The sequence below is a fragment of the Salvia hispanica genome, chromosome 4 (genome assembly GCF_023119035.1).
Source record: "Salvia hispanica cultivar TCC Black 2014 chromosome 4, UniMelb_Shisp_WGS_1.0, whole genome shotgun sequence".
In the NCBI taxonomy this organism is placed as follows: Eukaryota; Viridiplantae; Streptophyta; class Magnoliopsida; order Lamiales; family Lamiaceae; genus Salvia; species Salvia hispanica.
In genome coordinates, this window is record NC_062968.1 from 10,724,633 (window position 1) to 10,739,914 (window position 15,282).

The 15,282-nt window shown below is 40.9% G+C and overlaps 2 long non-coding RNA genes across 3 annotated transcripts; one reads left to right on the forward strand and one right to left on the reverse strand.

Moving 5' to 3' along the window:
* Positions 1-8,375: 8,375 nt before the first annotated feature.
* LOC125222336 lies at positions 8,376-10,009 on the reverse strand. 2 transcript variants are annotated; one of them, XR_007176535.1, is made up of 3 exons: positions 9,374-10,009; positions 8,707-9,157; positions 8,376-8,602 (listed from the first exon to the last, which is right to left on the reverse strand). It is a non-coding gene; the product is annotated as an uncharacterized LOC125222336 (long non-coding RNA). The 2 variants fall into 2 exon arrangements; XR_007176534.1 differs by lacking the exon at positions 8,707-9,157.
* On the forward strand, positions 8,932-11,384 carry LOC125222335. The gene is made up of 2 exons (XR_007176533.1): positions 8,932-9,047; positions 11,131-11,384. It is a non-coding gene; the product is annotated as an uncharacterized LOC125222335 (long non-coding RNA).
* Positions 11,385-15,282: the final 3,898 nt, after the last annotated feature.

Below are 15,282 nucleotides of genomic sequence, written 5' to 3' on the forward strand. Positions count from 1 at the left end.
AGTGTGTACCACCGAAAGAAGAGCCGAGGCTGTCGAGAATGTAGCAGCCAACCAAGAGATCAAGAGTCTTCAAGATGGAGATGCCAAAAAGGGAAAGAGTTTGTTGGTGGTCACTGATGGAGCGGTGTCACTCAGCTGCAGCCAAGAGAAGAAAACAGGGAATGATTCCTCGGTTTGTCCGGCCGAGGGGGAGAAGAAAAGTACCCGATCGAACAATCCCTCTCCAAATGTATGTCCGCCGGAGAAGGCAGTGAATGGAGAGGATGTGAAGCCTGCTTATCGAGGAGAAGAAAGGTTGAGAAGGCCATTACCAAGAAACAGTTTAAAGGAGACGACAAAGGAAGCAGGGTACAATGAGATCATGTGGAAAGGTAGCAGCGAGAAGGCTGTAAAGAGCCGTTGGTGTAGGCACTAACAAGCCCACAAAGGCTACTGGAGAAATATTGGTCGGCACAACTAACCAACAACAGAGGAACGAGCAGATGCTGAGAAAGCCCACAGAGGAACGTGGAGTTTGGATGCGACTCTTAGAAGGTGGCCGCCATGATGAAGGCGAGGGGGGAAACTGAAATGAAGGGTTGACTGGAGAGGTCTCACCATTGGCTAGTGTAGGGCTTCAGAAAGGTTTTTTAAAAAAAGGGAGGGAAAAGAATATTAGGCTCATATGAGTTTGAGCTATGTTATGACAAATAGGGCAATTGTGAATCGAGAAACAAAAGAACGTAAGTAGACACAAAATTTAGGTGGTTCACCAACGTTGTGTGGCTACGTCCACGGGCAAGAACGGAGAACAAATTGTATTATGACTGCGGTTTTCAGATACAGATTGGATCTGTCAGATCTCAGATCACAGGATTATGTGCTCTACTCCCATATATATAGGCACACATTAGACAGACTGGGCCTAGGAAACATAATCCTATCCCAATTAGGAAACCTAATCCTATACAAATTCAAGACATACTAACAAATCTCCACCTTGACTTGAATTCTCCCTTGCGGACGCATCATCATAACACCAGACGAACAAACTTCTCCATTCTTGCCTCAGATTTGCCCTCCACGGGCAACTAACAGCTCATGACATTAAGCAAGTCCAAACAATGTTGGAACTTGCTCTGCGGGACTGACTTGGTGAACATATCAGCAGGATTATCAGCAGTACCTACTTTCTTCACCTCAATTCTCTTCTCATCTCTTAGAAAATGATACCTCACATCAATATGCTTAGTCCTTTCATGATGGACTTGATCCTTGGCTAAACAAATAGCGCTTTGACTGTCACAGAACACAACAGCTTGATCTTGATGTAAACCAAGATCACCAATAAGGCTAATTTCATGCATCGGTAATGTGCGAAAAATGTTATAATTTGCTGGGTCTAACACGTTTCCTAAGCCAGGTGTGTAAAAAAAATCGCTAGATCAAGGAAGTAATGAAGGAGATGGTCTAGCGAGGGAAAGGAACGAAGTGAGCAGGATTTACAAGGAAAATTGGCGTGACAGAGGAGTCTACAGCTGAGGGCAACAAAGTCTTATCTATACCTCGCTGGGCCCACTCAAACGCCTATATATATAGAAGAGCATGCAACGCAAATGGGAGAGAAATTTTTCACTCTTCTTAGCTCACACACTTTACACACACTTGGAAATAGATCTGGGGTAGTCGGGAATGGAAGGTTACTTTTTAGAAATTTCGTGGTTGGCAACACCGTCCGAGTGAGGGCGAAGATACAATTACCTTTAATTTAAGTTGTTTCGCTTGTTTTTACCGTCGAACTTCACTTTTGGGAGTCGACCTTGATGATGATGATGCTTATTTGTTTTACCGTTTGTTGATCTGCGTTTAGCAGTTAAATTTCAAGTCAATTTGCATAGATCTCTCTGCTGTTAGTTTATTTCTTCAAATGTTATGTCGATCTCTGTTTATTTTGATGTTGAGGTGTTTGATATGGAATTTGGTGACAGATCTGTGGTTGTTTGAGTATTCGGAGTTCCTGGCTTAAATCTGACGTGATGGAGGGTTTCTGTTGTTTGGAGTTCATGTCGGACGCTTGGATCCGGAGTGGATTTAGCGTCTGAGGTTGGATTCGACGTGTGGAAAGATAGTTGTTCGATAGATTCTGTTTTTCTTCTTGATTTCTATTTTACTTCGTCTAGGGTATGCAGATCTGTTAAGTTCTTCGTTTATTATGCATAAATTTGATTTCAAGTCAGTAGCTCTGTTTTTATTTTGCTCATGTTGTTTTTCTTAAGAAGTTTTACGCAATTTTGGTTGTGGAAGACGATGTCACTGTCAGTTAGTACGAGAGTTAGTTATTCTGCCAACTTTTCAGTCGTACCTTGCTTTTTTTTTAGACATGGTCCCCACAGTAGGTTTATTTCCTAGGTCTAGCTGTTAGTTTAAGAATTTTTTAAAAGTTCCCAAGTCAAGTTAATTTTGATTTCCTCAACCCAAGAAAATGCGTGGCAGCAGCCAACACCAAAAACACTCCCAAATCCTTGAACATGAGTATTACGCATCCTTCTCTGTGGGATCGATCCCTACTTCCCTATACTAGGTTTAGTAAAGTGGTTGAGGGTTTTTGAAAGAAAAAGTGCTCTGTGTGTCCGACGACCGGGATTCCTCGCGACCCACGAGTTCCTAGACCGAGTGATCTGGTGGACTTGCTGGATCTAGGGAACCTGCTATTTCCTATTTGAACACGCACAGTAAACCAACCTTTCAATCACCAACTAGCCCTTGCAACTATATTCCCTTTTTAGCAGCTTCTGTCAACGTTATATACTCTGCTTCAGTAGTAGACAAAGTAACTGCAGCCTGCAAAGTTGCTTTCCAACTAACAACATAACAACTAAAAGTGAAAACATAACCGGTCATAGATCTTCTACTATCGACATCTCTAGCGTAGTCAGAATCAGAATAACCAGTTACTAAACAGTGAGTATCACCTCCATAAATGAGACCAACATCAGACGTACCTCTCAAGTAACGAAAGATCCTCTTCACAGCCTGCCAGTGCTCCTTTCCAGGATTTCCCATGAACCTGCTAACAACGCTGACAGCATGCGCTATATCTGGCCTATTACAGACCATGGCGTACATCAAACTCCCTACTGCATTAGAGTACGGGACTCAAGACATGTACTCCTCCTCAACTTCGGATTTCGGTGCAAGATCAGATGACAAATGAATGTTTGTGGCACTTGGAGTATCAATAGCCTTAGATGCAGACATGCCAAATCTTGACAAAATCTTCTCAATGTAGCTCTTGTGTGACAGAGAAAGCTTCCTCTTTTCTCTATCTCTAGAAATCTCCATGCCCAGAATTTTCTTCGCAACACCCAAATCCTTCATATCAAACTCAACACTAAGCTGAGCTTTCAACTTCTGTACTTCAGACTTCGACTTCGTAGCTATGAGCATATCATCCACATATAGAACAAGATAGACCATAGAACCATCATCAGCTTTTTTGTGATGGACACAACAATCATACGGACTCCTGCTGAATCCCAACTTGATCATGTAACTGTCAAACCTCTTATACCACTGCCTCGGAGACTGCTTTAGTCCATACAAGGACTTCTTCAACTTGCACACATAATCCTCCTTGCCCGAAACCACAAATCCCTCTGGCTGAGTCATGTAGATATCCTCCTCAAGCAATCCGTGTAGGAAAGCCGTCTTCACATCTAGTTGCTCAAGCTCCAAATCATAATGTGCAACTATCGCAAGTAACACTCTGATGGAAGTGTGTCTGACCACTGGTGAGAATATCTCATTATAGTCAACCCCCTCCTTTTGCGTGAACCCTCTTGCAACTAGACGAGCCTTGTATCTAATGCCCTCATATGGTGTAGTGCCTTCCTTCTTCTTGAAAATCCATTTGCAAGTGACAATCTTTCTCCCCTTAGGCCGTGGAACCAATTCCCAAGTCAGGTTCTTCAAAAGTGATTCTATCTCTTCTTGCATTGCAGCGAGCCACTTGGCACGCTCACTGCCCGAAACAGCTTCCTTGTAGGTAGGTGGTTCATCTGCCGAAGGCTCATCTTCGACCTCATTGGCAACCTGCAATGCATATGCCATCATATCTTCAAAACCATACCTCAACGGAGGCTTCACATTTGTCCTCCTAGCTCTGTCAATAGCAATGCTTCTCTGACGAGCTTGTGGATGAACATCCGAACTAGAAGTATCGGCGGCTTCAGCAGTAGTGTGTTGATCTTCTCCACCTTGGAGTTGTGATTCACTCACATCATGAGTGACTTGCAGCTCCACCTGTTCATCAACACCATCCAAATCCTCTGTAGCAATAGACTTCATAGTAGAGTTAAGCATAAAATTTTCATCAAATACCACATTCCGACTGAGAATAATTCTACTCTCTGAAGATGACCAAATTCTGTACCCCTTAACTCCATCTCCATAACCAACAAATACTCCCTTCTTAGCTCTTGGCTCCAATTTACCTTCACTCACATGATAGTAAACAGTACTCCCAAAAACTCTCAACATAGAGTAATCTGCAGGTGAATCAGACCATACCTCGTACGGTGTCTTGCAGTCAATGTCAGTGTGAGGTCCACGGTTGATCAGATAACAAGCCGTGTTTACTGCCTCTGCCCAAAACTTCCTAGTCAAACCTGCTTGGAAGAGCATGCATCTTGCTCTCTCCAACAACGTTTGATTCATGCGTTCTGCCACACCATTCTGTTGTGGTGTATGTCTAACGGTGTGATGGCGAACGATCCCTTCACTCCTACAGAACTCATTGAACTCAGACGAACAAAATTCCAGACCGTTATTTGTTCTCAATCGCTTGATCTTCTTCCCAGTCTGGTTTTCAATGAGAATCTTCCACTCTTTGAACTTCTTGAATGTCTCACCTTTATGTTTCATCATAAACACCCAAGTCATTCTCGAGTAGTCATCAATCATCGACACAAAATAATTGTGTCCTCCAATAGATTCAACACGTGAGGGACCCCAACAATCCAATATAAATGTAGTCAAGTGTCCCCTTCGTTCGATGAACACCCTTCTTTGGAAACTTGTTGCGATGAAGCTTCCCAAACACACAGTGTTCGCAGAAATCAAGTTTCTGCACCTTATGGCCCGAAAGAAAATCACGATTCGACATGATTCTCATGCCATGTTGATAAGGCTAATTTCATGCATCGGTTATGTGGTGAAAAGCACTATATTTCACTGGGTCTAACACAGTTTTTAAGCCAGGTGTGTGACAGAATTGCTAGATCCAGGAAAAGTTGGAGGAAACGGACTAGCGAAGGAAATGAAGGAAAATGAGCAGAAGTGAAGGAAAAAGAATGGCTAGAAGAAGGGAGTCAATAGCTGAGGGCAACAAAGACTATCTATACCTCGCTGGGCCCCACTTCAACGCCTATAAATAAAGGAGCATGCACCACACGAAGATATACGGATTTTGCTCTTAGCTCACACACAACACACACACTTGGGAAATGGGAGTTCTGGGGTAGTTTAGGGTTCTAAGGGTCTCATCTTCCGAGAAAGTCCGCGTGAAGGGCGAAGAAACAATCTACTTTCATTCTGTTTTTACACTTTATTTCGTTTGAACTTCGCGTTTTGGAAGTCAATTTGGTTGTTGTTGTTACAGATTATCTATGCATTCATTTAGTTTCTGTCATGATGGTGTTTATCTCGTGTTGATCTACGTTGATTCTGTTTGTTGGATGTTTTATTTCGGCAGTTGCATGTTAATCTCTGTTTTGGTCAATTTTGTGCTTGATCTGGGGAATTTGGCTGTAGATCTGTGGTATTGTTGTTGATCGGAGGTTGTTTGGCGATTTTGTAGTTACGGTATGTTTTTGGCCGGAGTTGTGTCGGATGCTTGGATCCGGAGTGGATTTAGCATTCGAGGTCGGATCTGAACAGGGGATTCAAGTTGTGCATGGATTTTGAGTTTTCTATTTCCTTTCTGTTTTACTTCGTCTAGTAGCCATAGATCCATTTAGTTCCTAATTGTTCTTCGCTAAATTGCTTAATTCCAGTCTGCTTGTTTTCCGATTACGTTTCATACCTGTCTCTGCTGAGTTTTGATGCAATTTGATTTGAAGAAGATGATGTCGTTGTTAGTTAGTACTTTAGTTAGTTGTTTTTCCAGCTTTTCGTCCGTACTCTGCTTTTTCAGCCATGGCCCCCACCGTCAGTTTATTTCCCAAGTCTAGGTAATTTAGAATAGTTTCTTAGATCTAGTGATTGTCTCGATTTCCAGTTTACGTGCATGATTTCTTTCTTTTTGCCTAGATCTAGCTGTTAGCGTAACAGATTTAAATTCCAAGTTTAGTCTAATTTCCTCAACCCAAAGAAAAAATGTGTGGCAGCAGCCAACCCAAAAATAATTTCCAAATCCATGAGCATGTTCATTACGCATCCATCTCTGTGGGATCAATCCCTACTTCCCTGTGCTAAATTTTAGTATACGTGGTTGAAGGCTTTTTTTTGAAGTGGTATTCTGTGTGTCCGACGACCGAGATCTTCCAACAATCCGTGAGTTCCTAGACCTTGTGATCTAGTGGATTCACTGGACCTAGGAGTCTTGTTATTCCCTACTGTGCACGCAGTCTAAAAAAAACCTAAATCGAAAAATAGGAGAGCTTCACACGTTCTCCCATATGATCGAGCCTCATATGCCACAGCTTGGTCATATCCTTGGTTGCAACCTCGGATGATGCAATATCAGCAAAATTTGCCACGATGGAACCTCTCAAACATACAAGGTACCCCGTTTCAAAGCTGTCAGAACCACCTTCGAACCTTTCAATATACGCATTACTCCACCTTCACCTTTGAAACTGAACCCCTTACCATCAAATGTACTCAGGGATATTAGATTCTTCGTCATCTGTGGAACATGCCTAACATCGTTCAAGGTGCAGAAGACCCCATCATGAGTCCTAATCCTGATTGAGCCGATGCCAACCACCTTGCAGAGAACACTGTTAGCCATGGTAACATTGCCTCTATCTATCTGCTCATAAGTGTTGAAATACTCCCCGTGAGGACAGAGATGATATGACGCTCCAGAATCCAAAATCCACACATTATTACAGTGTGGCTGTTATCCGAATTTGTGTCATCAGCTTCTGCCACAGTCGCAGAACCGTTAGCATCTTCCTTCTTGCCCAATTTCTTCTTTATCCTTGGACAATCAGCCTTCCAATGCCCTGGTTCTTTACAATATCTGCAGATGTCATCTGGCTTAGGGCCTTTAGGACCTTTTGAACCTTTTGAGTTCTGCTTCTTCTGTCCGAATTTCTTCTGTCATTTACCCGTAACAGATAATCCCGATGGCAGATCTTTTGTGGCTGAACTCGTTGCCTGTTGACGATCCTCTCTGATGTGGAGAGCAGATCGAACATCCTCCAACGAAAGAGTTTCCTTTCCAGTCATAAAAGACTCAACAAAAATTTTGTAAGATCCAGGCAGAGACACAAACAAAATTAAAGCAACATCCTCGTCTTCTACTTTAACTTCAACATTACGCAAATCTAGCAAAATTTTATTCAAATTTTCTAGATGATACCGAAGGGGTGTACTTTCCTGCATGCGTAACCGAAACAAACGTTGCTTCAAGGGCAACTTGTTGGTTAGAGACTTTGTCATGTATGGACTCTCCAACTTCGCCCAAAGAGTAGCAGCCGTCTCCTGATCCGCAACTTCGATGATAACATCGTCAGACAGGCTCAATATGATGGTCGAGTGAGCCTTTTCGTCTAGGGTTGTCCACTCCTTATCATTCTCCGTAGCCTTCTTTGTTTTGAGCGGCTCCCACAAACCCTGTTGCTTCAGCAGAGATCGCATCTTGATCTGCCATAAACCAAAACTATTTCTCCCGGTGAATTTGTCAACCTTCACGTTCAGAGCAGACATCTCGATTCACCAGAAAAACCCCTCGCAGCAAAATTCAAAACCCTAGTTCGAAAACCAAGGCTCTAGATACCAGTTTGTTATGACAAATAGGGCAATTGTGAATCGAGAAACAAAAAAACGTAAATAGACACAAAATTTACGTGGTTCACCAACGTTGTGTGGCTACGTCCACGGGCAAGAACGGAGAACAAATTGTATTATGACTGCGGTTTTTAGATACGGATTGGATTTGTCAGATCTCAGATCATTATGTGCTCTACTCCCATATTATAGGCACACATTAGACAGACTGGGCCTAGGAAACATAATCATATCCCAATTAGGAAATCTAATCCTATATAAATTCAAGGCATACTAACACGCTAGAATGGGCCGAGAATGGTGTAACATCCCGAGTTTTCGTGCACTAGTTTTGGAAAAAAAATGAACGAAAAGACGTTTGGAATTAAAGTGCAAGGAAATTTAAGTTTGTAAACTACAATTATTGGAATAAGGAAAAGAGAATAAATTAGTACAAAGTTTAACACATGCTATACAAATTGGATACATGGAGCTACAAATAAGATTTCTTTCAAAGCTACATTTCTACAGTACAAGATCTTCAACTCTACTCTCTTCTCTTCCCCATCCTTCTCGAATTTGGCATCCCATAAGACTCCAAATTTGACATCCAATAACACCAAGGATCCTGCAAGAATTTAACACCAAAAGGATTATTAGAAATAGGCTTCACAAAACCTCAACCTCAAGGTTGGAGACTTTCTCCAAAATAGCAAGTATGGCCCAACTTACACGAAAATGGTATACAATTGGATAAACACAAGGAAGAGATAAGCTGGCAGCCCCAAAAATAGAAGCCTTTGCCCCCAAGACTTGCACAATTAAGTAAAGAAATATGATGCCAAAAAAGAGATAGAGCTGGCAGCCAAATATGGGAGTCTTTGTCCCCAAGTTTCCAACACAAGAGGTCTATATAAGCAGCCCCATCTCCTTTCCCCTCCCCTCTTCTTTTGACACCACAAATTCACTCAAGATCAAGGAGTGCAGCAAGGAAACGGGAGGAGCAAGAAGGCGAGGAGAGGCAGCGGCGAAATGGGGGAACAGCCGCGAACCGAGAGGATTCACTGACTGAGGTAATTACCTCAACACCCAACACCCACTTCGCATCATATAGAGCAGCCACAACGAGTAGTCAAGAACTTAGACTTGCTATAGGAATTTCCACAAGACTTAGCATAATTTTCTGCCCAAGATGGGTTTCAACATCAACAGTTAGAAACTGATTCCAGTAAGCTACACACCCAGGCTTCATCTTTGAAACACCCCAATTAAGCTACTGTCTTAGAAAAGAATTCAAGGTCTAGGCTTTATGTAGAAAATTCCTCAACATAACTACTGCCCCAAAGAATTTAAATACTTAACAGAACAAGAAAAAGGGAAGGGGGAGATGGGACTTAACTTTATCGCGAGGAGGCGGCGACGCCGCTGGAGCAGTAGCACGAACGGCGGGGGCGCGTCTTGAGTCTCGCCCGAACAGCAGCAACAGCAGGAGCCTCGCGGAGCAACGACGGCCTCTGCTGGACTCCGGCAGCGGTGCTGTGAGCACCGGAGAAGGGCGGCGTGTGAGAAAGCCGTGGAAGAAGGAGCGGGAGTCGCCGGGCACGCCTGCCGATCTGTGAAGGGGGGAAAGGCCACTCCGGGCGCGAATTCGCCGAAGGAGGGAGTACCCGCAGCACCGAGGACAGCTTCTCACGGAGAAAAGGCGATGCCTTTTCCCAATCAATGACTTCGCTGAGTGAGGAAACTAGACGGAGAGAGAGAAGACCAGTGGGGGGCGGACTTCCGGTGGCGATTTCGCCGTAAGAAGAAGAGAGGAGAATTATGCGCTGCTAATTCTTCTAATTTAGGGATTTTGAAATTTGAAGAATTTGGAAAGGATACGTGAAAATTGAGAGAGGAGGCGAAGCTGGCGACTCTCCGGCGACACAGAGGAACGACGATTCGCGTGAGAGGCCGTGAAGAAGAGGCGGAAGGCAGCTGAGTCGCGGCCGAGAGAGAGAAAGGGGGGTGAAGTACCCTGATTTCTGATTTTGAAATGAGAGAGAGTCCGATAGATTAAGGGGATGCCTTCTTTTCTATTATTGGGCCACCTTAAATTAATTGGCCTGGGCCTTAGTGTTTTAAATAAAATAAGATGGGCTCAATGGAGTTAGAAATGAAGTGGGCCGGCTGTTTTACAAATATGCTCTCTGGTTTAATTGTTAAGATGGACCACAATTTATTTTAGCATGGGCCTAAATAAATTTAAATGGAGTGATGGAAGATTTTTATGGGCCAAGGTTTTAATTGATGGGCCGAGACTAAATAATTGGGCCGAGAATTATTTATGTTGGATTGGAATTTATTCAAGAATTTGAGTTGGAGCTCAATTAATTAATTTCTGAATAATTTACTAAATTTCCGAAGATGAGAAAAGATGTAGTTGGGGACGCGAAAGCCGACCGGCGTCGCCCCGCGAAGCCATGGGCGGCCTTAAGAAAATTTAGAGAAAAGATTTAAGAAGGGATTTTCCAAGAATCCATACTTTATTAAATAAGTGCCCAAGTAATTATTTTGAAGATAATAGAATTTCTCTAGATTTAATTAAAGTGGATAAATAAATCCTACAACCTAGTGAAGCCCGAGAAAGGACTAGAGATCCTATGCCATATGGTGCATGCGTTCTTTCTAAGGAGAAATAGTTTAAGTACTAATTAGCGTATCACGCTATTTATTTTCAAAGGACAAATAATCGAATTGAAGAATAAGCATATCAGGTGGGCTTTCTTTATCCAGCACACTAGTGTGGATATAAATCTAATACTTGCGAAATTATGAAAAATCATCTTTTCTCAAAATGGAGCTATGATTTCTTTTCAAATTTGTTGTCGTGCCATAAATGTTTTGTTTTGATGAATGGAATGGATTGATGGGTGACCGTTGGAGCGGCACTTGAATGGAATGAAATGATGAATGAATGTATTATGAATAATGAAAGAACCTAGTCTGCACTAGAACTTTTAGCTCACAAAAGAACTTAGTAAGGTCGGGCCTTTTAAGAAAACCCTCGTGTGTTACTGTGATGGCTTGACAGCTATATAATGTATGTTTTGATTTTCGGCACATGTCCACTGAGTACTCATGTACTCAGCCCTGCATGTATTTATAAATGTGCAGGTTGAACGTCAAGAGGATGGAGTGATGATCGGAGTCGATGTTGTTAAACAGTCAAGTTGATCTCCCAACGGTTTGTATCTTTATACACGAAGTCGTTTAGAAAGGACTTATTCCGCTGCTCTTTTTGTGATGTGAAAATTGTAGAATCTCACCACCAACTCTGATATATTAGAGGAGATGTTCATTCTATTTTCAAGACCATGTAATGAAATACTTGGCTTCTATGATATCAATTGACTTGGTCTTTGTGCAAATTCTCAAGTTCTAGCCCTTTTCTTTCCCCGCTTCTTTAATCCCTCTTATTAGTCGCGGTTTACCCGCTTTCGCTATCCTTAGCAAAATGCGGTCGTGACAAATGGTCTAAAGATGGCTCCTAGATACGAGCTAAAACTGTCTAAGATAGCTCCTGGATACGAGCAAAAAAAAAACTGTCTAAGAAGAGCTACTTGACACGAGTTAAAATTGTCAACAAAAAATTGAAGAACTCCTTGATACGAGTATAAACTATCAATGAAGAATTGAAGAAGCTCTATGATACGAGCTCTATGATACGAGTATAAACTATTTATCAAAGTAAAGATCGTGCAAGTTAAGTGTCGGAAAAACTCGATACTTAACTTGAGGGGGAGTGTTGGAAAGATAAATTGAAGTATCCCAGGTATGTTGGGAAGAGAAAGTGTGGAGTCTCAATCTTTGAAAAGTGGATAACATTTATAATGTAGAGTTCCAATATTATACTACCTCCGTGTTGGGGATTGGTGCCCCTTGCACAGCAAAAGACATGCATAAACAAATAAATCATGCATCCAGATCTATTTGACTGATTATGAGATCAATTAACCATATGTTAAACGATCAATTGCATACAAGAACGCACAAAAATCATGCTGAAGGAATTAAAACCCTAATTCATGATATTCTACGGTTTAGGATTACCGAACAGATTCTCCAAAGAATCGACGATTGCCTGCGCCTTCTCCACATGAAGATCTTCGTACTCAACCAGGAATCTTCTAATCTGTATCCCGAACTCAGAATCTGACCTTTGGGTGGGCAAAGCTTGTCAGAATCGAAAAGAGCTTGACTAAACAGAAGACAGAATTCCCAACAGAAGGGAAAGGAAAATTTCGTCTGCTCTGGAGAGAGGGAGCACGAAATTAATTATGAAAATTCGTTCAATTACTCTTCTATTTAGTCTCCTTTATATAGAGTTATGATGGGCCAGATTATGGATCCATGGAGGTTGGATTTGGGCCAAACCTGTTGGACTTTACTAATTAAATTGAGCCCCAATTTAATACAAGTTCAAACGGAATATTATTATCATCCACTATAGTATAATAATATTGACTGCCCATCCAATCCCAAATTACGAGTAATCCGGGCTTTACCTCTTTAATTTATTATTTCCCGTGTTTAAGATATAAATATCCATTAATTAATTTAAGTCTGCTATGTGACTTTAATTAATTAATATCTTTTTCCAAGAGTTGTCTAGTTCAAAATCTTTATTTATTATTCTGGAATAAATTCCAACCGGTCGGGTTTGTGAACAATAAAACCTTTTTCGAACACCTCTAGAGGATATTATCAAACTGCACTCACCCAGCACACGATTTATTGCAATAACAATACTAACACCTCTAGACATTGATCACCACTACCCAAGATATCAGGATTCTTGGATTGCGAAAAATCCGCACCATTTGATAAATCAAAGTAGTGCATAATCAATATCGTATGCTCAATGTTATATCAACAATGATTAAGAAATAACAATCACCGAGACCTCGTCTTTCGGTAAATAGCAAGAAAGACTTATCTCAACTGTTAGATCCTTCAGTGCTATACCACACCAGTGTCGTTTATTTCCTAAGGTAAGGAAACATGCGGACTGACACTGCAACCTTTCACGATAGGTAGCCAAAGCCTATCTAGATTGTGAAATTCTATTTCTCTTCTATAAAGAACCGACTGCGTCACCTTCTGTGAACATCGTTCACGACCAGTCTACTATGTAGAAGAATTAGATTTATTTGCTTCTTATACATTTAAATGTTTGAGAAACATCTTATAAATGCACAAGCAAACATCAATGCGATAAAATTACTTCTTCTCGCCTTGGGTTAAAAGTGGTTGTAGAAATTATTGTATACAAGCAATTCTATTCGTGCAACATGCTCGAAATATGCTTTTCAGTATACCAATTCTAACAATCTCCCACTTATACTCAAAATCATGCTTTCGAGTATACCCACTGCCAAAGCTCTCCCACTTATACTCTACGCATGTCTCGGACCATGATACATCGAACTACCATACTTTTCACCTCATGTGTAAAACATGTTGCCATATAGGAATTTTGTGAAAAATTCTGCTAGGTTGTTCTCTGATGATATCTTGGTAACCATAATGTCTCGCTGCGCACTTAAATCCTTAATTAATTTCATACTTCCTCTCTATGTGATTGCTTAGCCTTATCAGATCGTGTTTCCCTTGAGTTAGACACATGGCTAGAGTAACCATAATAAAATATAATACTCATAGGCATAGGCATACTCGGAATCACGGTCAAAGCTATTAGGAAGGTACTGAGATGAACAACTACCTTAGTAGTTTCCAATGAAAGCACACTTGTAATTTTCATGATAGAGTCTATGATTTGATCACACTCCTTCGTGTCTCAGTATTCAACTCCTAAAGTGAACACATAGTTAGAGGATGACTCGATCACCGATCAATAATAAAACCGAGTCGGTGTAACCTAAAGGACATAACATGGATTTCTGGTAAACTAGAGCATACCGTTTAGTCTTCTTCAAGTACTATAGTATATTCTTTACTAATCCAATGTCCTTGGCCATGGTTAATATGATATCAAGCTTCTATGCCAACGGCAAAGCTAATATCTAACTTAATACACATCATAGCATACATGAGACTTCCAATTACGGAACTTGTCTCATTCTTCTTGATCTCATTTAGTGTTGAAAAACACTTGGCTAGAGACAAGATAATTCCGTCTAGAGAAGTAAAACTTTTTCTTGGAATTTTCAATGCTAAAGTGTCTTAACATTCTTTTTCTAGCAATCTAATGACTTAGATGCTTAGAATGTAACTAGTTTATCTTAAATCCATCATCATTAAACTGGGTAGACAACCAGTTTCCTACGCTAGATAACCCTCTTAGTTGTTTATCAACTTTTATAGATGTCATCATCGTAGAGTACCGAGGATACCAAATATAGTGCACTTTCAACTTTCTTGTACTTGTAGCACATAACATTAAGAGGTTCCATGTAGATGATCTCCTCAAGACTTCTACTTAAAGAAAACTGTCTTGACAATCATAATACATACATCCTAATTTATGTAAGCTACAATAGACAATATGATATAGATCGACTTAGGCAGAATGGCAGACGAGAATATGATTCTCTCTAGGTGTAACCCTTTAGCCATTATTCTAGCCTTTTAAGATCCATGTTTACACTTGCAGATCCACTAGCTCCCACTAGCTAAAAAAGTCTATGGGTAGTATCGCAAGTCTTGCAAACATTCTTGTCTATCTTAGATTATTATTCAGAATCTATCAACTTATCAAGAATGATTATATGAATGAGTCAATGCGTCCTTGTTATGTTCAAGTCGATCTAAAACTGAGTCTAAAGACTCTCTTAGACCCATGAACTTTTTATGTTCGCAAGGAACGCTCCCACTACGACATGACTCTTATAATCTTAGGTACAAATGTTGATTTTCTAAGTGCATAAGTATCTAATGGTATGACTTCTTGGTTAAGATGGAAAATAGATATTCTCATTATCTTGAGAATTATCATGCTTGTTAGGCTTGTAGTTCTTCTCATAATCTTCATCAAAGAATCTAGTATTCGTGTAAACAAACACCTACCTTGCCGTGAAGATTATAGAACCTGTACCTTTTCTATCAATTTGGACAATCTTAAAACATACCTCAGTACACAACTCCAATTTCTTGGATACCTTTTCCAAAACATGTGTTGGAATAACTCCACACCTTGAGATGTGCTGGACTAGACTTACCTCTAGTCCACAACTCGTGTGTTGTAGAAGGTACTGATGTTATGGTAGTTTCTTTAAGATATAACTCGTTGTTTCCAACGTATATCCC